The sequence below is a fragment of the Hipposideros armiger genome, unplaced genomic scaffold (genome assembly GCF_001890085.2).
Source record: "Hipposideros armiger isolate ML-2016 unplaced genomic scaffold, ASM189008v1 scaffold_891, whole genome shotgun sequence".
Classification (NCBI taxonomy): Eukaryota; Metazoa; Chordata; class Mammalia; order Chiroptera; family Hipposideridae; genus Hipposideros; species Hipposideros armiger.
The window spans coordinates 391,959-415,141 of NW_017732241.1; the positions used below are offsets into that span (position 1 = coordinate 391,959).

The following is a 23,183-nucleotide window of genomic DNA, read 5'->3' on the forward strand; positions in this document are numbered from 1 at the left end:
TCCCAGCTTGCTATCTCAAGGTCGTTCTCAGAGATTGATCTCTTCATCAATTATTTTTGCCAGTTTTTTTTTAAAGAGAAAGTTTTATAGAAGCAAAAGTAAGTTTTTCAAAGTTTTGACACCCCTGGTGTCAGATATACATTCATTCACTTAACATTTACTGAGGGCTCAGTGTGCATGTGCAAAGTCCTGGGAAATAATACTCACTTCCTTGGGAATGGTTTGCTGTCCATAGATATAGACCACAAACAACCAACAATACGAGGAGATGCTGCTTGATGGCCAGAGCTTAAATCTGAGAGCAGCATGGACTGTTGGTGAGGTCTGAGTCTAAACAGAGCCAGGCATGCTGGACTCTGACAGGCTCCTGATGTGTCTGTGTTGAGAGCCTGCCATCAGCTCAAAGGAAGCCAAGCCTGGTCTTTTTTTTTTTTTAACCAGCTGACATGGTGTAAAATTTTCTTCTTTCTCCTTCTGTCATATTAGCCTTTTTCCACTGGATGCTCTTTAGCATCAGGGATGGAAGTATCTCTCAACCTTGCCCATGTCTGTAAATTTAGAGTGCCTAGTGCAAATGTTTGAATGGATTCCTCTATTGCTTAGTATGTATCAGTGTGAGTGGTTTCATAGCTTCGCTAGGAGAGTGATATTCTTATGCAGGGAGAAAATCCCTTCACAGAGAATTCCTCTTTGCTCTGCACGAAAGTGATAAAACTAACTTGCTCTTCAATCTGTGGGTAGCATGGCCCTGTAAACTTCACCCACTCTTTTCCTGCCCTGAATTCAATCTAGAGAAACTGGTTCTTAAAATTTATTCATCACTGCTTCCTGCTTGTCTATGAGGGTTCTGAAAAAGAGATGGTAATTGAGATAGAGGATATTTTGCTTCTAAAATAAACTGGACAGGAGTTTATCTACAAAACAGGATATGACAATGATGGCTTATCAAGTTTAGCAAATCACAAGTCAGAGGACATGAGACTAGAAAAGGCCATTCCAGTCTTTTTCTATGAATGTATGAGATCTGACAATTAAGTTCACGAACTTGTTCAATGCTGTTGCTAACCTTTTAGATATCAGAGAGATTATTCATTATGAATTTGTACCAACTAGACAGACATTTAACCAAGTTCACTATTTGGAAGGGCTGAAAACACTGCGTGAAAAAGTTAGATGACCTGAACTTTTCGCCAACAATTCATGGCTATTGCATCACGACAATGCACCAGCTCACACGGCACTGTCTGTGAGGGAGTTTTTAGCCAGTAAACAAATAACTGTATTGGAACATCCTCCTTACTTGCCTGATCTGGCCCCCAGTGACTTCTTTATTTACCTGAAGATAAAGGAAATATTGAAAGGAAGACATTTTGATGACATGCAGGGCATCGAGGGTAATATGACAACAGCTCTGATGGCCATTCCAGAAAAAGAGTTCCGAAATTTCTTTGAAGGGTGGACTAGGTGCTGGCATCAGTGCATAGCTTCCCAAGGGGAGTACTTCGAAGGTCACCATAGTGATATTCAGCAGTGGGGTGTGTAGCACTTTTTTGAGCATGAGTTCATGAAGTTAATTGTCTGACCTTGTATTTACAATGGCTATGGTCAGTCAGGTTATTCTTGGACATGCCCAGGGGTGGAGAGCTCTCTTTCTTTCAGTGTGCATATTCTGTGGTAGAAAGGCCATAATCAAGCAACTTGAAGCTTTGTGTTAAATCAGCCATAAATAATCCAGCCTCATCTATATATAATTTCTTCATTTTACTCATATAGGGAAAGGTCATTTAAACCAGTAGCAAGTATATCATATACACATATGGTAAAGCTATATACCTTTTCCAGTGTTGAGGATTTATATGCAATTAGTGGAGTGGGTTGTTACTTTCTGATAATTAGGTTCAAGTTTCTATGTCTATAATCATGCAGCAATATTTCATAGATTACATTTTGACATGGCAATTTGACAGAATCAGATTAAGTATGTACATAACCTCCCCCCCAACCCCACCCTTTTCTTGTCTTCAAGGGTACAAAGGTAGGCTTGAAAGGAAATGAGCCTTCTGTGAGCATAGCTGCCACAAGAAAGCAATAACAGTTATTGAAAATTCCTAGAGTAAATTGTGTTTATAGGATTTTTTTTCTTCATTTTGGATTTGTCCCTGAGTGATAATTTCATTTTAAGATGGCTCCAAGGAACTTGGGCTATTAATTTATTTTGTGCCTCGCTCTGAATTTTCCAGGACTTGCCTTCATTTTTATTAGTCATTCCTTATAACATCACTGGAAAGAAAGTCGGTATTCTTTCTTTTCCTTTCCACTGGAAAACTCTAGACCTGGAGGAGAGAAATGAGTAGTTTCAGGTCAGATTCTAGGCCAGACTTATTCCTGGAAGGACAATTTTTATAAGCCATTTTAATGGGCCTGTGTACACCCAGTAGTCAGTTCATAGCCTGGGAAACTGATTCTTTGAGGCAGTTTTCCCTTTAGTCCCTTAAAACTGACACCCTCAGCTTCTGTACCTCTTCCTCCGGACACACAGAGTCTTTCAGATCCCTGTATTAAGTTGCTTTTGAGTTTGTTTCTAAAACATTCAAAACCTGATACATGAGAGTGAGTTGATCTATTGGGTTTTCGGAAAAGTCATGACGTATTTTTTCTGTTTTTCGTTGCAAAAATGAGTCATAACTTTTCCGACAACCCAATAGTCTGGGGGTGGAGGTTGGGAATGGCATCCCCAAAGTAGTGATGTTTGCATGGATTCCTGAAGGAAAAGTTAGGAGTAAACAAGGTCAAGGTTGGAATGGGCCATTAGCAAAGAGACAGAAGAGGTGATGGGTTTAAGTTAAGGTCAGGGAGGTAGGTGGGAATGGTAAACTGTGTGTGTTATAGGTTAAGTTTCAAATATGGGTGGGAGGCCCTGATGGGAATTGAAGCTCAAGACCTCAGGGACAAATCAGGGTTTTTCAGCCATGCTGTTATTTCAGCCAATTGACTGAGAATCAATCACAATCCACCTCGTTAATAAAATAATTAAAGCATTCAGTAATGCAGATATTGATGTAGGCTCAGGAAATGTTTAATGAGCGAATGATACAGAATACAGGGTAAAAGAATTGGAAGGTAATTCGAACCTCTAGATTTACATAAAGCCAGAAAATCTTTGGGATGTCAGCAAATACACTGACACAAAGAAAACGCTGTGGTTTTGAACATGAGGCTCATTCTTCCTTAGTATTCCAGAATGATGCATGGATGTCTTACTTATAAAATGGCCATCATACTCTGGGCCCAAAGTTAATGACTTTTAGATGACACTTGGAAAAAGATTTGTGGCAATGTCTAATTGATTGGCCGTAGTCCAATTTTCTAAAGAACCTTCTCTTTGGCATGGAATGGGATAGCCTGCCAATAATCCAACTGAGAAACTCAGAATGGCCAGAAAAACCTATTCATCAATTCAATTGGAGTTGAATTTAAGGCATGTTTAATGGAATTCTACCATCCTGTCAACAGCGATTGTTATCTCCTTATTATTCTTCCCACTGACTTTGTGCGTTACTTTTCTTGTTTTTTAATTTTCACCCTAGCGTTGTCCTGTCTATAATCTGGAAGAATATATAGGTAATGTAAGTACAGAAATATATTTGTCATTTTGTTTATCTTTGATGAAAGTATGAAGGATATGTAAAGTGTAAGGTGTTTTGATTCTCATGAGCTTTTTGGATTTGGCTCATCCAGAATTAGTTCATTGGCTTCTGTAATGCACTCACTTTCTTTTTCTCCCAGTACCTTTCATAAATCCCGCTATGGTTCAACAATTTAGATTGAAGTTGTAATTATTTCCTTTTTTAAAGCTCATTTTGTCAAATAATAGAAAAGGTAAAAAAAGGGATTTTTGTGAAATGTACATACAGTTGGATAGCGTGAACAGAGATTTTCAAGAAAAGTCCAGTTCTTTGCTCATGAATTGATTTAACAGTTGCCAACTCGGATACAGAAAATTAAGTGCCATATTACATGCAGCCTGAGGTTCCTCGAGGGGAAGAAATTAGCTTTCATTTTTCAATGAGCTGTGGGAAATTGTTCTAAGATCACCAGGGAAAGCTTTATTTCTGTGAAAAAGAGCTCTGTGGTCATCAGAGCAGAAGGACCTTGACGTTTACATTGTGAAGGTTTTCTACTACACAAACCACACCAGGTCAGGACTCCATGACCTTGGGAGGTGGGAGAGCATGGAGCACAGAACTGGAATTGTAATTCCACAAAAGTTATTGCCTTTTAGTAATGCTGCAGTGTTACAGATAGTCTATGTTCTGTCTAAATGAATGCAACACCCAGCTGCTAACCTGAATAAATGCCGTTTCTCTTTATAACATAGGACTCAGCAACAGTGTTCAAACTCTTTGGCCCATTTATTCAACTCACAGAAATTTATTTGAATAAAACCATTTCAAATAATAAAAATAAAGGTATATACCTGAAGCTATTCTTTGCACTATTAGGTAGAAGAGTGAAAGGTGAAAACAATTTAAATACCTAATGGTATAGAAATTATTAAAGAAATTCAGATATACAGAGGTAAAGAAATATTTTGTAGCTATTAAAAGTTTTTAAGTAGACTGTAACTGTGGAAAATTGGTTCCCGTCTAATGCTATATAGGCAAAATGAATTAATAGTGATACTAGATATAACTAACATTTATTAGGCCTTTTTCGTGTGCCAAGCACTATTCAAGCACTTTGCACTTATTCATCCTTACAGTAATTCTATGAGGTAGGTACTATTATTATCCCAAATTTACACATGAAGAAACTGAGCAAGTTTGCAGAGCTAGTAATTGCTGGGTCTGGAATTCAAACCCAGAGAGTCTGTCTGTAGAAGTCATATTTCATCATTACTCTAATAAGATCAGCAGACAATTGGGTATATTCACATTGGTTATACTTGGAGACACTTGGAGTGCATGTAAAAAGCTGGAAGAGAATATATGGAAATAAAATTAGTTAATACTGTTGAAATTTGGAAGAGACACATTTTAAAAATTTCCTTTAATGGTCTAATATAAGTTTTTACTATTAAAAATGACTTAATGATGTATACCATTTGAGTACAAAGTTCAAATTTTATGAAAATAGTCATTCACATGTGACAAAGGAGAGATCTCCGTGCCACATAGCCACTCCTTTTGAAAACCTGGTCCCCAAGGTCTGGTATTAGTGCTGGAGTCAGGTGAAAGCCACCAGCGAGCCCCAGGTAGCAGAAGAGTAGGTGCTGCAAGAAACGAGGCTTTTGTGGAAAATCAGAAGCAACAGGATTTGCTAATATGTAGGTCAGAGAATTGTATCCTGGATAATCTGTTCGTAATCTTCTAGCTCACAATACAAAAGTGACCAGGATAATAGATATAACCAACATAGGAAACATTAAGCTAAACATTAGGGAGAACTTCTGAGCTTTAACAGTATTGTGTTGGACTGTGTATTCATGTTTCAAAGCAAAAGCTCTATCTGTAAAACCTACAGCTGTCCATCCCTTGGAGGAACAGAAATGCTCTTAAAGAGAAGAAAAGAATACTGTATTTACAGATAAAGATGGAAAGAGGTAAAGTATCTTGTGAAATGTAGAATATATGCTTGAGAATGAGAAACGTGTGATTTGTGTTAAACTTATTAAAGATGCATTGTGGGAAATTTGTGATTTGGGGTGCAAAATAATGTTTTTTTAATGAGTTCGAATAGCATAATATGATATTTTATGATTTTAAATAGTCTTATAAAGCATTTTTTAAAAACTTGGAGTCCTTGAGCGGGTTTACATTGATACGTCTGATCCCTGAAATTTTATAGCAAGTTTACATATATGCATATGAGCATTTTCAAGGGAGAAACCTCTATAGTTTTCATCAAGTATTCTCAAATGTCTGTGATGCTAAATCTACTATAGTAGCATCCCCACTGATATATTACAACAAAAGAGAAGGATGAGGATTAGGGAGATAGAGAGACAAACAGACAGAAATATAGATGATAGATGGATGGATAGATGACTAGACATACAGATAAATGGGTGGTTAGGTAGATAGATGATAGATAGATGAATAGATAGAAAGATAGACAGGCTATCACTTATAATTGGAAAGTTTTGTTGTCTCCTCCTAATGTTGTAAACCTTCCAAATACATTGTTAAAACCTCTCTGTTGAAATGAAATAGATAGCAAAAACATTTAAAGTCTTTAATCTATGGCCACTGAAGAGTATAATGCATAGGAATTTTACACTGGGGCTACAGCTCTCACTTGCACCTTTTGTTTGGCATAAAAATGGATCAGGAGTTTGAGATGACATCCTGGGGCTCTTCCTGTGGATACCATGCTGCCAGCCAGTCATCTTAGCTACTAGAGGTGCATTAATCAGCAGTGTAACCTGTGATGCCCTCAGATGAAGTCATCTCTCCAAGGACTAGGGCTCAGTTAAACCTCCTTCACATACTTTGGTGACATCTGTTGTTTGCATTGTTGGGAAATCTGTTGTCATTGTTTAGAAAGCTTTCTTTCAGGTTTCACATATTCAAAATCTATAGGAACCCAAAATTTAAATATTAATTATAACACTTCATCTGATTCATCAAGACAGTAGTTTTTTTTAAAAGCAAATAACCGATAAGCAGAGATTTAGTTCTCCCTTATAACTCAGGTTTTATTGCTTTTTACTTTAATAACAGCTTTATTGAGATGTAATTCATATTCATTGCTTTTTTGAGTTTCTTTTCGATTTTGTTAGCTGTAAAAAAGTATGCATCTGTGTTTGGTATTAAGAGAGAGAGCAAATTGACTTTCTAGAAGAAGAACATGGTTAATAGAAACACTTGGGTTTATAATATAGGATAGAGTAAGCTTGTATGCAGCAGAAAAAGAAATAGAATACATTTAAGGTTTCTAATTAACATATTAGTTTTATTGGATACCTTTTTCTCTCCTTCATGCTTCCACTGAATCTAACAATTGTCATTTCCCACACATTTTATAATTTAGCCAATGAGGCCTAGAGTGGAATATATGTCTTTGTAAGCAACATATAGCAACATTATAAACTTGACAGAGTCTAGTATTCATGTTGGTTGGTGACAGCCTTTCCCCAAGTTTCCTTTGATACTCCCAGCTTATATGTTGTCTGATATTTTAGAGAGCAATAAACCTATTTAAACACTTCCACATGGATATCCATCCACTTCTGTATTCATTAAGTTTTTCATTTGTTCAACAGACATTAGTTGATTGTCTTTATATAATGACGTATTCTATACTTGAAGCTATCAGGGTTACAAATGTTATAAGAAGTTATCCCTGCTTTTAAGGAGGGGGTTTATATATAACCAAAGTATAGGGAAGATTAAGGATCATACTATAACAGAATGCTATGTGAACACAGAAGGAGCAGTATGAATTGAGAGGTATAGAAGGTTGCATGCCAAGGTCACATTTAATCATGACTTTGAAGTACAGATAAGATTTTGGTAGGTGAAGAAGGGGAAAGGGTGCTAGGACTTCCAACTTGAGGAAAACATTGATTTATTAAGTGCTTCTGTGTGCAAGACACTGTGCTAAATGAATCTTTTCCAATGAGTCAAGTTCTTTTCTTCGCCCAGAGAAAGCAATGGAAACCTGTAGAGGTTCACTTTGCGAGTGCAAGCAACAGAACCACTGCATTACAGGCTAAGCTGAATGACCATATTTCTTTTGTTAATCATTGGGTCCAGCACAGTGGTTGATAGACTTTTTCTGAAATGGCCAGCTAATAAATATTTAGTCTTTTCACATTTATGCAATCGTTCTCACCATTACTCATCTCTGCTGTTGTAGCTCAAAAGCAAACCGTAGGCCATACATAAATGAACGGGCATGGCTGCGTGCCAATAAAATTGCTTATAGATAGTGAAAATGATTTGATTTTGTTCAACCATTTACAAATGTTAAAACCACTTTTTGTTCATGGCTCTAGAGAGTCGGGGGGTGAGTTGGATTTATCCTGTGGGGCATAGTTTGCTAATGCCTGATGGCGCATAATAGGTGTTTAACAAATATTGTTGTGACAAATAGCTAACGGAAGAAGAAGCAACCTACCCTTTGTCCAGTGTCCCTGCATCACACAACCCCTGGGTCCTCCATTTGACTCCAAGCCTGTATAAATGGCGCTGCCTGCAATTGCGGACTCTGCACCTTGAGTGGCTGTACTCTAACACTGAAACATATGATTTCGGACAATACTACAGTTTATACAGATGCATCTGCTGAAAAATAATAGGGCAGGAAATCAGCTGAGGTATCAGGCTTTGAATCTGTATTGAACCAAAAATATTGCCAGGCCTGTTCTTCATATGAGGAGCTATGTCACACGTTAAGACATGTTGTCCGTCCTTTAAAGAGCAAGAGCTGTTTGTTTTATTTCCTATAAAAAGTATTGAGTTATCATCAGTGATCTCCTTTTGATTAAGAAAGAAATGAGAAAAAGCCCTAGGTTGGCTTAATTATTAAGTGCACATGATACAAGTCTGATGACATGATGACATCCTTAAAAAGCATTGATGAAATGCAACATACCTGAATATACCTAGCAAGATACTACCAGTACTCTTATGAAGACAGAGACAAAGCCTTTGGAATCAGAAAGTAGGTCCCCAGGACATTTTAAGGTTCGTTAGACATTTTGCTGGACGTTCCCAGTAGTTAGACTTCTGGAATTCCATCCTTGTTGGTCTAAAAGTAGAGCCTTGAAAACCATTAGTATATTAGAGCTTTTCATATAGGTCTGTCTACTTCAAAGGCTCTAAGAGTCTAATAATTATGAAGTCTCCACCTCATAAAGCCTCAAGAGTGTCTTTGGCAGCTTATCTATCCTCTCTTTGCATCATTTTCTTCCTCTTTAAAGTGGAAATAATAACAGCCACTCCTTTGGGCTGATGCAGGATTAAATGAGATAGTGAGTCATTTTTAATTATTTTAATTACTTTCTTTTTACAATTTCTGTTGTTTTTTTTTAAATCTATGACAGAATTCAAAATAGAATTCAAGCATTTCCCTACTGTGGTTTTTCTGTAATCCAAGTGTTTCTTAGACCCTTTTGGATGTGAACAAATTGAATGTGAACAAATCATTTCCTATCTTTGTTCTGCCAATGCTTGTCAGAAAGTATGATGTAACCAGCCAATAGTACTCTTTGGTTTTTAAGAAAAGGCTTCCTTCTTGAAAGTCATTTTGTTGATGGAGTGAATTAACAAAAATATCACTTATCAGTTTACTGACTCGTACTGTATGGTAGGAGAACGTTTATTTGTTCTCCAGATTTCTGACTATGCTCTATAGTTAGGATGATTTATGAAAACACATCTGAATATCTTATGCCAAATTCTTAGCAAGAGCTTAACTCAAAATGGGATATTCGTTTACATGATTAGAGGATTGATTTATTTGATTTTCCCTGAGGGAAAACAATGTTTTAGTCTCGAAGAGGAAATATAACACAGTTTTAGTGCCCCGTTAGCCTCAGGAAGGAGAACTTGCTGTAATTCTACAGAACTGTGTTCTAAAGCTTATTTTCACTGTGCATACTGATGCTTATTGTTTGAGATCAGTTTGTATTAAAGAAAACTAGGACTAGGATGCTTTGTTGGACAGCATCAAAGTGTAAAAGGACATCTTTAGACTAACATGTTTCTCCATTCAACCCTAAAATCAGTAGACTATTGAGTAAGGTCTTACTTGCGTTTTTATATATTACAAGTTTATTTCCTCTGATTTGAATTTTAAAACTCAATTTCTTGAACTTCAATTCAGAGAATTCCATGGCAAAGCCAGCATTACGTCTTATTGTTCTGTTTAAATCGGTGCTTCTCAACTTGGCTGTACCTGAGAACTACAGGAGAGTTTAAAGGAAAAAGAAAGCTCATCCCAAGACTCATATGCATATTTAATTGGTTTGGTCAGTGGCCAAGACATAGGCATTTTCTCTTTTTTCCCCTCTTTTTTCTGATTTTTAAAAATAACACCAGATGACTTAAACATGTAATTTTGTTTAAAAACCAGTAGTATAAATTAGTGTTTCTCAAACTTAAATGTGCGTGCGTATAAGCCACCTGGGGATTTTGTGAAAATGGACTCATGCTTCTGTAGTTGTGGGTGGGACATTGATAGGCACATTGATCTAAGGATCACATTTTTAATCAGAAAGGTCTAAATTAAGGCACAGTTTATTTAGGAAACTTTTCAACCCATGAATGCCTTGACTAAACTACATCTATAAAGTAATTAACTTTTGCTTAATTAGTTACTCAAAATGGTCTCCTACTCTACCTATAAAAAAACGTGAAAAAAAACGTGACCAGTTTTACAGTCACGTTGCTTAATTCTATCCTGTGTTTATTGAACACCTATTGGATGTTCACTGTTTTGCCAGGCTTGCAGGAAATTTATAGAGTAGAAAAATACAAACCTTATGCTTAAGTAGCTTGAAGAAGAATAAAGGACTGATGCTAATGACCATAAAGTGCAAAGCATTATAAGAGAAGTAAATTTTTAAAAATTTTTTGTTTAACTTTTAGATGGTACACCTTTTTGTTACAGACATTTTAGGTTTGGAAATTCTTGAAGTGTCTTAAGTCTTTTTTTTTTTCTTTTCTCTGAAGGGTGTGTGTGTGTGTGTGTGTGTGTGTGTGTGTGTGTGTGTGTATTGTGTGTGTGTGTGGTGGGGGGCTGATTCTTAGGAATTTTAATCGCTTTTGCTGATGGCTGTGTCTAAAGTACCTAGGACAGTGCTTGACTAAAAAACTTGAAAAATGTGGTTGGGATGAATGATTGGTATCGGATATCTTCCACCTAGTATTTATGAGCAGTGACTTTTGAAACAGGCAGTGTGACAGGAGACCAATAAAGGTAAGGAAACCTTACATCTCATGTAACACCTAGAACAATTTCATTATGGGGAAAGCAGGGAAGGAATACAAGGATACTTGCTGAGCATCTGCTTTAGATCAGGCAGTTGAAAACCAGATAGGAGAATAGATATCTCTGCCCATTTTATGTATCAGGTGACCAAGTCCCTGAGAGTCACTGGAAAATATTGTTAAGAGGACAATTTGTTCAAGCAGTTCCAGCCCGTACGTTTGGAACACTCTCTTGGAAACTTTGAACCTGAAGATGAATAGAGGACTGTGGAATTTTTGTGAAGAATTTACAAATTTTACTTGGTCACTGATGAACAGTTATTTAAACATAAAATTGTTTCTTTTAGTTTATTACCTTATTTTTTAAAATAACCATACATACATTTCTTTGTTTCAGTTTTTTTGTTTTTTGGTTTTTTTTTAAAAGATTTTTATTGGGGAATTGGGGGGATGGGAACAGACAAGTCGCTGTCGTTTTGTTCTTCAGTCTAGTTGTGGAGGACGTTGCTTCACTGGCCCAAGTTGGCACCAGCATTGCGCTCTTCCCGGGCGAGGCAGTGTCACTGGCCGTCATATGTGGGATCCGAACCGGGGCCCTCTGGCATCCCAAGCCAGTTCTTAACCATCGCGCCACTCGGCTGGCCCTGTTTCAGTTTTTTAAAGGATCAAAAGCAAGTAGCAGTATTCTCTAATGTATTTTTAGGATTTAGGGAGGATAATAAATTACAATATATAATATTTTGATTACTTCATGGGACAGTAAATATAATTTGCTTTATGTTATTTTATAATATATAATTATAATTATATAATATTATTTCAGTGTCTCCAGCCAGATCTAAAAACTGATGTGAAAACTTCTTATAGTAGTATAACTTTTAGTACTTAAAGCATGTTCAGTTGAAGTAATCACTTTTTCTGTCCTCAAAAAATAGCTTTTGAATATCTTTCAGGAAATTAGCAAAGTGATCAGCAGCTCAGTTGCCAGGAGAATTAAGAGCAAAGTTTATACCTCCCCATTGTAGTTTACTTATACAAAACAAATGTCAGAGGCAGCTTGTAGGGAACTTGCAATGGTTTAATTTACATGTATGGAGTCAGCACAAAATTAATAGCAGTCTGGCACCAAGGTTTGTTAGCTAATTGCTGGGATTTAATGTTAAGCAACGAGTGTGAATTTTAACAACACTATTTAAGAGCCTTTTTGGGAGCCTGCTCTCTCCATTTCCTCTAGGCATGCCTCGAATTTCAAGTTATGTTTTGAATACATTTTCTGATTCTTCAAGTATTTAAAAGGTTGCCTCAGTTGTCATTGACCTTTGACCCTCTCCCTAAAAAAATCCATTGGTCACCTTCTCTGGAAAACAGACCATAAGGCAGAATTTCCATGGGCCATTGCAACTGTTTTCTTCTTTACACACCCCTTTTCCTGTGAAGGACAAGTAATTCAGATTATCCCACAGGCCTCTGGAGAAATGACTTATTATTGCATTTTCTATAGTCTGACTCTACATAAAATTACTGTAAGTAGGGAGAATTCATTTTACTAATTTACAGCTTAATCCAATTTGTAACTGGCATGTTAATACATGTCTTATCATGTGAACAAACAATTGTTTTTTCTCCCACTGCCTCCTTACACTTTACTCAGTGGGGAATATTTTTATTGATATCTAAGTATAACCTCTGGCAGGCCCGTGGCATCTCTACAGCCCTACAGAAACTTTATGTTACAAGCACAGTGTCAGTTTGTTAATTAGACCTAGAGTCCAAGGTATTAATCCAAACTTCTGAACTTGATTTATCAACAGTTAAATCCTTCCTTCTTAGGGTCTCTTACTTACTATCCCTTACTATCTAGCTGGTGTCATAGCCCCACCAGGGCCAAGTGTTTTGTCAAAAGGAAGGGAGGTGTAAAAATAGTACAGGTGGGCCTGCCGCGTGGCACGTTGGTTAAGAACTGGCTTGGGATGCCAGAGGGTCCCGGTTCGGATCCCACGTATGAGAGCCAGTGACACTGCCCTCTACAGCTAAGATGCTGAACAACAGCTCGACCTGGAGCTGGGCTGCCGTGGGTCTCAGATGACGGCGTAGGCTGCAGTCCCCTGCTGCAGTGGGTTGCCATGGGCTACCGTGTGTAGCCAGCAGCCAGCGTGAGCAGCCAGCAGCCGCCATAAGCGGCTGTCCAGAGGCCAGCGACTGATCTGCATCACCCGGGAAGAGCGCAATGATGGTGCCAACTTGGGCCAGTGAAGCAACATCCTCCAAAACTAGACTGAAGAACAAACCAACAGCAACTTGTCTGTTCCCCTTCTCCTGGTTCCCCAGTGCTGTTCCCCTCCCCCTGTTCCCCAATAAAATCTTTACAAAAAAAATTCCTACAGGTGGCTTCATAAACCCTGGGCCTTGGCAGATGTTTAAAGTTGAGGTCTTTGGGTTGACCAGGCCAGTATAAAACCTTTCTTTTTCTTTCATGAGTGCTCTCATGGAATCTTTAAGAATCCCCTGCTTTACTCCATCACCTGAAGTTCCCGTAACTGGTATCTACTGGAACAGGTTCTTTTGTAGATCCTTCTGCAGCTCCTGCATACACTGTGATGCACACCAATCTCTGTGGTGAGGGCCCTCTAACCCTGAACCCCAGTTCAGCCTATTCTAGGTGGCTCCTCCCTCTCTCTCTCTCCCTCTCTCTCCAGCACAACTTAGATCTTAGAATTTAACTTTCTTAGATGTAAGTCAGGCCTCAATTTTCTTTCCACCTCAGAGAGGTAGTACCCCTCAACCCTTCCTCCATAGTGGTAGGGAAAAAAAGGACTTTCAGCTCAGCAATAGCTTTCTCTAGAGAAACCTGATGACCAGTTTCATATCCAAAATCCTATTTCTGACCTTTGGGCCTGTGTTTATATCTTACAGTAATAGCTAAATAGCCCAAGAGTAACGGAATATGTTCCCTTTCATCATCTATGTAAATTTTGCATATGGAGATTTGTGTAATACACAGAATGCATTCTGATAGTCACTATATTGGTTCCTCAATTAAATCAGAGATAGGAAGAATCTCAGTTAAATATTTTACATATTTAAATAAGATGGAGATGAGAGAATCCCATTTAATGTGGTTTCTTAACCATTGATTAGGCACTATTAATTAGATACAGTAAGAATTTGGGGGAGATCAAAGATGTATATAATATAGCACTTGTCTTCATGGGCACACAACATAATTGGAAAAGCTGGATATGCCATAAATAGCTCAATATAGATAACATGCCAGTGATACAATTGAGCAAACCACTGATATGGAATCTTATAGTTTGGCAACCCAGATGGCTTGGTACTTGACAAAGGGTGAGGCTAGTTTGCTAGGCATTTTAACATCATGATTTTTAGTTTGGGAATTGAAGTTCCTGATCATTATCATGGAGATGTTTTAAGAAATGGAAGATTGGGGCCGGGAAGGAAAAAAATCTAACAGTAAATTAATGTGGAATAGGTTACTGGTTGTATAATAAACTTATGCTAAGTCCACATATTTTACTGCAATTTCTGTCCACAAAAAGCACCCACAATGAAGGCAGTTAAGCAGTAGAGACATATTTAAGGGAGTATCACATAAAATCTCTCCAACATGAATTAATAATTAAGAATTCTGGCATTAGACCCAAAGTCCTAGAATTGAATCCCTGGTTTGATCCTGAAATCTAACATCTGGGTTATTTTCGTTGCTGTATCCCATGCTTAGGCAAACTTTTCCTTTTACCATTACTAATAGTTAAACCATTTCCATTGTTTTGTGACAAGAGAGACTCATACTATTCACATTATATGGAAAGAGGAAGTATTTGGGTTTTTTTTCTTTTGAGGAAATGTTTTTAAATTACTTTCAATTTACAGATTTCCTTAGAGAAGAAAGTATAAACTACCTCTCCATTTTCTTGAAAATGGTTTTTCTCTCTCATCCATAGAATGTGCATATTCATACATGGCATGTCAGGGATTTGTTACATTTTACCCATACACTTACAATTTCCTTGTTCCAATCTAATGCTGTTGGGTTTTTGTAATAACCTGTTTATGATCACCTCACTTAATTCTTTTTTTTCCTTCTCTCTTTTATGGATATATTGGCGGCTACATTTTACATATAGAAAGTTGCTTTAAACCTATTCAACCATAGCCTCAACATCTTTTTTTATTACAGTTCTTAATCATCACTCAAAAATAATTTAAAAATAACAATGCAATTGTTAGCTTATTATACAATATTTTCATTGTAAAGATTTCTTCTTTTCAATTTCTTGTCAAAACCTTCTTTAATACTAGACCAATATTTTCCCTTCCGATTTTGTTTTGTAGCCATATTAATCAAGCTTAAATCCATGACCTTGACAGAGGGACTAAATAGAGGAAATGCCCTTGGGTATATAATGAATTGTCACAAGAAAAGCCTCCGTGGTTGGATCTTAAATGTGACAAAGTAATTTTTTTGGAATCTCCAGAGAATGATTTTGTATCCTCGATTAGAAAGTATTCAGCTGAATAACTGCAGTTACATAAGTGACATTAATGGTATTGCAGATGAAGGGGATAAAAAAATATACAGGTGTACACATACAACACATATAATAAAGTCCAGTTCATCGATAACACACACATTTATTGAGTTGCTAAATATTGATGACTGCATACAATATTTAATAAATTTAGAGACATAGAGTTTTTCTCAAATTCTTGTTTGCTGCTTTCTTTCTCCTTATGTGGAATAAGAATTTCTTTCATATATCATTGTTAGAGAAACTCTGGGCAGCAAGCTGTCGATTTTTGCCATTCTGCATTTGAGTCACATAAACATTTTTATACTTTGTTAATGAGGTATACAACTAAAATACTTCAAAAAATTTGAATCTTCATATGAACTACAACAAAAGAATCAGAACAAAAGACTAAAGTAGTCAATATTTATATTTTCTTTTTTGTTTATAAAAAAATAATGAATCAACTCCAAACAACTTATGGTTTAAATGCATCTTATTATAAACAAACTATTGAGTGAATCAGTGATGTTAATTGCCATTATTTACTTTTTCCATTATAGTCATGATGACACATTTTATTTTTTCTTATGTAAAATTTTCCTGGTTCCAAAGAAAATACCTTTCCGCACTGTTAATTTCTAATGTCTCTGTTCATTTTGCTGCTATTTTACTACTCTTGCATATATGGACATTTCCATGGTCCTGAATCACAGGATAGCTTAAGGATTGTAATTCAGGGATTCAATTCCTAAATATTTGCTACAGTGTCTAGCTCTCTCAGAAGTCAAGCCCAAGATTTAAAATAGAACACTTACTATGTAGAATTAGCTCACCCTATCTTATGTAAAGTACAGGTGGGGAGTTCTTGAAATGTGGAGAAAGCTAGTGTCGCTTGGGAGACACATAGAACAGTGTCACAGACACTGTTCTAAAGGAGACAGCTGGCAAGGTAGTATTTCCTTACTTAATCATGACAAATTTTCCTAGTCAAGTGACTAGAACATTTGGCTAATCCAACCAACCAGCAAAATCATCACCAAAATCCCCTTCATGATATAGATGAACCACATGTATCACTGCACCAAATGTGGACACCAACATGGCTCTGAGGCAAAGGACGTGGAGACAGCCATTCACTGAGAAAGCAAATTTTACAAGTCACAATCCTAGGATAAAGTTGGATAAGGGTTTAAGAGAATATATTCAAAAGTCCAAGGATGCATATTATGACGGGAAATATGTGTGCAATTAATATAGGGATTAGGGCAATTCCTATCCCTCTGGTGTTGATGTAGAGATGATTAAGGGGATGGCCAGGCTACATTTTGATTGCTGCTGAATAGTAAGTTGGGTCTACATAACACAGTTGCAAACTGAGACATCAATTGAAAATCCTGGTTCCAAAACCAAATGCCAAAGCTGAGATGTGTAATACTGATAAAACTTTTCATACCAATAAGATTCTCCCAAAAGGAGATGTGATGGTATTTGTTGAATCCAATAAACTCTTGGAAAACTAGAAAAGGCATGTAGCAATAATGGTACTGATTTAATATTTTAAAGAATAACTGAGTTACACTCCATTACCTTTGCATAGTGGTTTCTAGTTTAACAAGGACCAAGCACTAGCAGGATTTTATATTTTAACCTATCAGAGCATAGTTGGCAGTTTATGAGCTTATGGAAAACAGCTATTGAAGTATGAGATTTTTCTGAGAGGCAGTAAGGTTGAAATCCACATTGGACAGTTAGAGTTGGTGAAAAGTAATATTAATTTCTGTGTAGTCACTAACCAGATCAAAGCTAATAAAATTAAAGTCCAAAAGCTCAAGGTAGTGCTTCAGTTCAAATTGCCTGAGTTCAGGAATGCTGGTTATCCATATATACTATATCTATCCACCTGCGCATCTATCCATAAATAAATAGATCACATAAAAGTATAAAGGAAATTGTCCTCAAGTAAGTTTTAGAACTTGTTTGACTATTTTTATGCTATTACACAAGGAATCTACTTCATTTTGATCCAATTAAAATGGTTCAGTGATAGAGGATATTGAAGGGTGCAAAAAAAGTTAAGCGGTTAAAAATTGTTTTTCATTAAATGTAATAAATATATAACATATACCATACTAAATGACATGCAAATTAACATTCAGAATTTTTAAAGTAAACATGAATATGTATGTATATCCTAGATTCTTTACATTATAAAATACATATAAATAAATAAAATATTTGTGAATAAATGTAAGTTTATTTACAAATATAAATTTTTAAAAGTAAATATAAAATATAAAAATATCCCCATGCTGACCAGTCTGTCAGCTATAGGTAGATGTGTGTGTGTACGAGAAAATGTGGCACTAGATTTGAAAAGAGGGCACAAATCAATAAGAGGATAGATAAATTATTGTAAAAATATCAAAGGATTTCTTCTCTTTACATATAATATCCCTTTAGTAAGAAATAAACAATATATATTTGGTCAGATTATGGAAAGTTTTAATTATTTAACTATTATAAAATTATGTTAATGTATAAATCAAAAACTGGAAATAAAAGGAATGACTCAGTTGCATGAGAAGTAAAACTCTGCCTCATTGTAGCTAGTTGTATACAGTTCTGTTAGGAATCGGGACAGAACTAGGACCAACTACCTGTGTTCACTATTCCCTGGCCTGAACCTGAGTATTTATGAGGATGAATTCATCATCTGACAACTAGACAAGCCATAACAGAAATAACATGCAATTTCCCTCCCCACCAGAACGCGTATCAAAAAGCTCTATAAATTTTATTTAATGGGCTGTTTTACCTCCTTGTAGAATACCAACCAAGAGTCCTGCCAGGTGGGTGCACTCATTGGGTGCTGTATACCTCCATGAAGGACACCAACGGCCCCTGGAGAGATTCCATAGATTTAATACAAGCCTTCCTAGGAAAAACCTATCTTGGCTATGTGTAGATTAAATGTAATAGATTTCTCTCTTTTATATTAAAAGCTTTCTGAGAGTCAGACATGAGAAATATATAAATTTAATCCTTGGCAAATACAGTTTTTAATGACTCCTTTTAAACAAATAATTTAGGTTTACCTTTGATGATTTGTCAGAGGTTGCAATAAAAATTAAAAATAATAGGAGGAGATCAAATTGGGCCTATATTTGATATGTAAAACAGAATCTGACTTGAATCCAAATTTTATCATACTAAATGTGAATTTAATCCATTGTAACAATTTGTGCAATGATATGTTTATCAACATTATGCCTAAAGTACATTTATAATTCAAACTTTCCTGGGTACCATAACCGTTTTTCCCTCTATAAATCAACCTATTCATAATTCACTTAATATATTAAAACTCAGAAATGTTTTCTCTCCTCAGATATCCTAATTTTAACATGTATATCTCACTCTGAGTTCTATTTATTGGCCTTCGCTAGAAAGATTCTAAGTGGGAAAAGTTTCCAGTGTTTATCATACTCATAATTTTAATTTTTCTATTAATTTAATGTAATGGTGACCCTGTATTGAAGTCTTACATAAAATGTGCCCAGCAGTTTGGTAAATGATCTCTCTGCAATAGTCTCTTTTTAACCCTTACTATAACCTTTTACAGGTGGGATGTATTATTAACTTCCATTTTGCAGATGAAGAAACCAAGATTTGGGCAGATAAATTATTTTTTTCTAAGATCTCACAGATGGTAAATGGTAGACTTACAATTCATATTCTGATCAGTGTGGCTCTGGAGTTCAAGTTCTTCTTACACCTCATATCAATACCTGTCATCTATGCTAGCCTGTGGCATGATACACATTATAGTAGAATCTTAGCAAGAACTGTGCAATGTACCTAATATTCCAAATAATTTGGAGGGGTTTTATATGTGTTCGATATAAATAAAATCATAATGTATTTACTTATTTACTTGACATAACATCTTTTCAGTGAATTGTTAAACTTTTCATAATGCAAACTCTTAGGGAAATTTAACTCATTATTTTAATGTAAACATTTAATATCTTCCAACTTGATCTTTTAACGTTTACATGTTATCTCAAGAAACATGGTTTTTACCTACCTGTAGAATCAAATATTTTGAATTTAAAGGATAAATTGCTGATTTGTACTAGTCCAATATCACATCTAATACAGTTATCCTCTGTATATCTTTTCTAAATAGCCTCAGTGATTCTCTTAAGTGATGCATTTATCAGATATCCCATACTGTCTGTCTCTATGCTGAAAATAGCTGTAACACACATGTGAAATTGAATACCTACCATTTCTGTTACAAAAATGCATGATAATACTAAACATATTGCATACAGCTATTTTAAACAGCTATAGGTAAATGACAAATATTATGCTAAAGATAACACATGAGTCATTCCCTTTCTAAAGGGAATAATTTTCATAGCTGAAACCATTGTTTGGGGGCAATTTCCTGTATTTTATTATGCTGTGATTCTCAGGAAAACTTTAGCCTTTCCTTGGATAACCATGCGAGAGCAGGGCTCAATATATAATTGAAATAATACCACCTTCCCTTTCAAACTTCAGGTTTTAGCCACACTGAATCTTTTCTTTTTTCAGTTTTTTTATTAATTCATTTATTGACTTTAATTTGTATTTCTGAACACATCTTACAGAAAATCAATACAACATATTAATTTCCTCAGAGTCTTGGTTTCTTACCAAGGTGGCTAAAGATAAATTAATTATTTTTTTCCTCCTTCCATCTTTCTTTTTTCTCCTTTCCTCTCTCCCTCCTTCCATGTTGCCATATTTTTATTAATCTTATGTAATATACATTGCTTTTGCCCATATCCTCGATTGTCCTTTTTCAGTAGGATTCGTTCCATGTCTAGGAGCAAAGTGCAGGATGAATAAAATGGTCTTTCTGCTCTCAGAAATACTGTCTTTTGGAGGTTAAAAGTAGGTGACAGAGCCCTTTTGTAAAGTATGCAATTGAGAGAGCGATTTCAGGTTCCAGGAGTCCTAGGAAATCAGACCCTATTTCTTCATGCAGATCAGGGTGTGATTCTCCTTCAGTGCAAAAGTAGGGAGATCATATGGTTTTTTGATACAGTATTTCATATGCCATTGGTCAGAAATTATCTGAGTTCGTTGATCAGTTTATAAATATACTTTCAGGGAATGCATTTTGTACTACTAAAATGTTTACTGAACAACTAACTTGTCAGTAGGATTTAGTGTCTATTCATTTGCTGCTTTTCTTCATAGTAAGACCAAATCAGTTCCCTGAGGGTATAATGAAAGCACTGTTACAAAGGCAATAACATGAAAAGCACCCTTGATATAATGTTTTTTATTATTATTCATCTTTCTTGGTTTTTTTTTTCAATTTCATTGAGATATGTGTCTCCTGTGAATTAAGTAGTAGTTTCAGAATATTTTTCCTGATCATCCAGTCACAGTTTTTTACCATGGCTAACATTGATCAAAATAAAGATGATAATTTTATTACTTGAAGAAAGTAATTTTTTCTGAAATAGTTGGCAGTAAAAAGCCCCTTGACAGAGTCATTGATTCTAGTTAGAAGCAACCATCATAGGTACACACATTTTTATTCCCTCTGTCATTCGAGGCTTGGAAATACCACATCCTTTCTTAAGAGCCTGGGTGTTTTATCATCCTATTAATGAAAAATGTCTTCCTTGGCTCCATTTGAAATATTTCAGGCTTGCTTATTTTTGGTCGTAAGGAATATCGGATCATAATTCCCATTATAAAATAATTTCATGATTTAAGAGATAGGCTTATCTTTGTAGCTCTTCTGTATATTCAACTTTATTTTTTTTAAGCATCACTTCATAGGGGTAGTGTTTTGCTGTTAAATCCTTTTTTTTTCCATTTAGAAAACAATTACAGATATAAGAAGGCTTTGTTTATTTGTTTGTTTCTGGTGGTGGTGAACAAATCCAGGTAATTATATTTAAAAAGATCTACCAAGGGAAGATAAGTCTACAATGTACTTACCATACTAACTGTAGTAGTAAGTAATTCTTTTTTAAAGCTCATGAAGGCATTAATCCAAAACATTTAGTGATTACCTAGTGTGTGCCTGTTATTATGCCAGATATAGACTATACAAAAATGAATCAGAGTCACACTGGTCTTTGACTTTATATAACTCCCAATCTATGTTTAAAAGGAAAATAATTAAACATGTAATTATTATCTTGTTTACCAGTATATATACCACCAGTTCTTATATGAATACCTAGCACAGACTAGGTCCTAAATAATTATGTGTGATTTATTTTTGAGATATAATTTATATACAAAATGCTCAAAGTGTAAAACTCCTGTGTAACCACCACCCAGGTATATGGAACCTTTCCAGTCCCTGAATATCTCCCACATAAATCATACCATTTTGTGTATTTCCAGTTAATGTAAAGTATCACTATGTAGTATTGTTTTGTATGAATATATCACACTTTCTTTACCCATTCTCTTGAGAATAGACATTTGGGTTATTTCCAGTTTGGAGCAACTATGAATAAAGCTGCCAGGTACTTTTTAATCGTCTTTTGGTGGACATGTGCAGTCATTGTCTTTGGAATTTGCCTAGGAATAGAATTCCTGGGTCATAAACTAGGTCTTCTGTTATCTTTACTAGATGGGGTCAGATATCTTTTCAAAGTTGTGGAATCAATGGATACTCCCATGTTACAGTCAAATTTAGGAATGTTATAGTACAATAGATTTCAGGTTAACATACAACATGACTAAGACAAAAAAGGTATAACTTACTCTAACGCAAAATCAGGGTACTTTTTATCAATGACTATATATTCATGGAATGTTCACTGCTCTGAGAAAGAGAATAAAATAGGTACCAGTAAATTTCAGGTGCTCTCATCACATAGAAAACTCTGTGAGGAAAAGATATGTTAATTAGCTTGACTGTAGTAATCATTTCACTATGTATATGTATGTCAAATCATGTATACCATATATATGGATATATTATATAGAGATATAGATATAATATCTATGTATAGATATAGATATTATATATATATATGTGTATATATAAATTGTTTTAAGGGGTACCTCCTTCTAGGAGAATTTTGTGCTAAGTGTATGAGTTGGCTGGACCTTGAATATTTGATCAGCAGCAACTGTGTGTTGTAGTGAGACAAAAGAGTTTCCTGGGAGACTGGCAAAATATGTTATTTTTTGTCCCAAAAGCTTTCCATTATTGATTCATATTCATCTTAAGACCTTTATCTGAAGCTCACTATCATAAGCAATGACGTGTTTTCTCCCAGAAGCAATTGCGTTTCCTGTTTTGACTCTTTCTGGATACCAGTATATAAACACCAGTAATTAAGTAGCGCTCACCTGATTTCTACATCTATGAGAATTCTTTCTCTCCAAAAGGACTAGTGAATTAATTGTATATGATTGATTTTAAGTAAACCTATATCTATGTTGTATCCTTGTTTGTATATAAATATATATTTTAAAAAATCCTTTAAAGCAGTCATGTCTGTCCCATAATTTATTGAACTATTTATAGCATTAAGAAAGCATCCATTTGGGCTGGCCGAGTGGCGCGATGGTTAAGAACGCGCTTGGGATGCCAGAGGGCCCCGGTTCGGATCCCACATATGAGGGCCAGTGACACTGCCCTCCACAGCTAAGATGCTGAACAACAGCTCAACCTGGA

At 35.7% G+C, this 23,183-nt stretch overlaps 1 protein-coding gene across 2 annotated transcripts in view; it reads left to right on the forward strand.

Moving 5' to 3' along the window:
- Positions 1-23,183, forward strand: part of FGF12 (fibroblast growth factor 12) — a 363,040-nt gene that overhangs the window by 243,899 nt on the left and 95,958 nt on the right. The gene's annotated exons all lie outside the window — the stretch shown is intronic.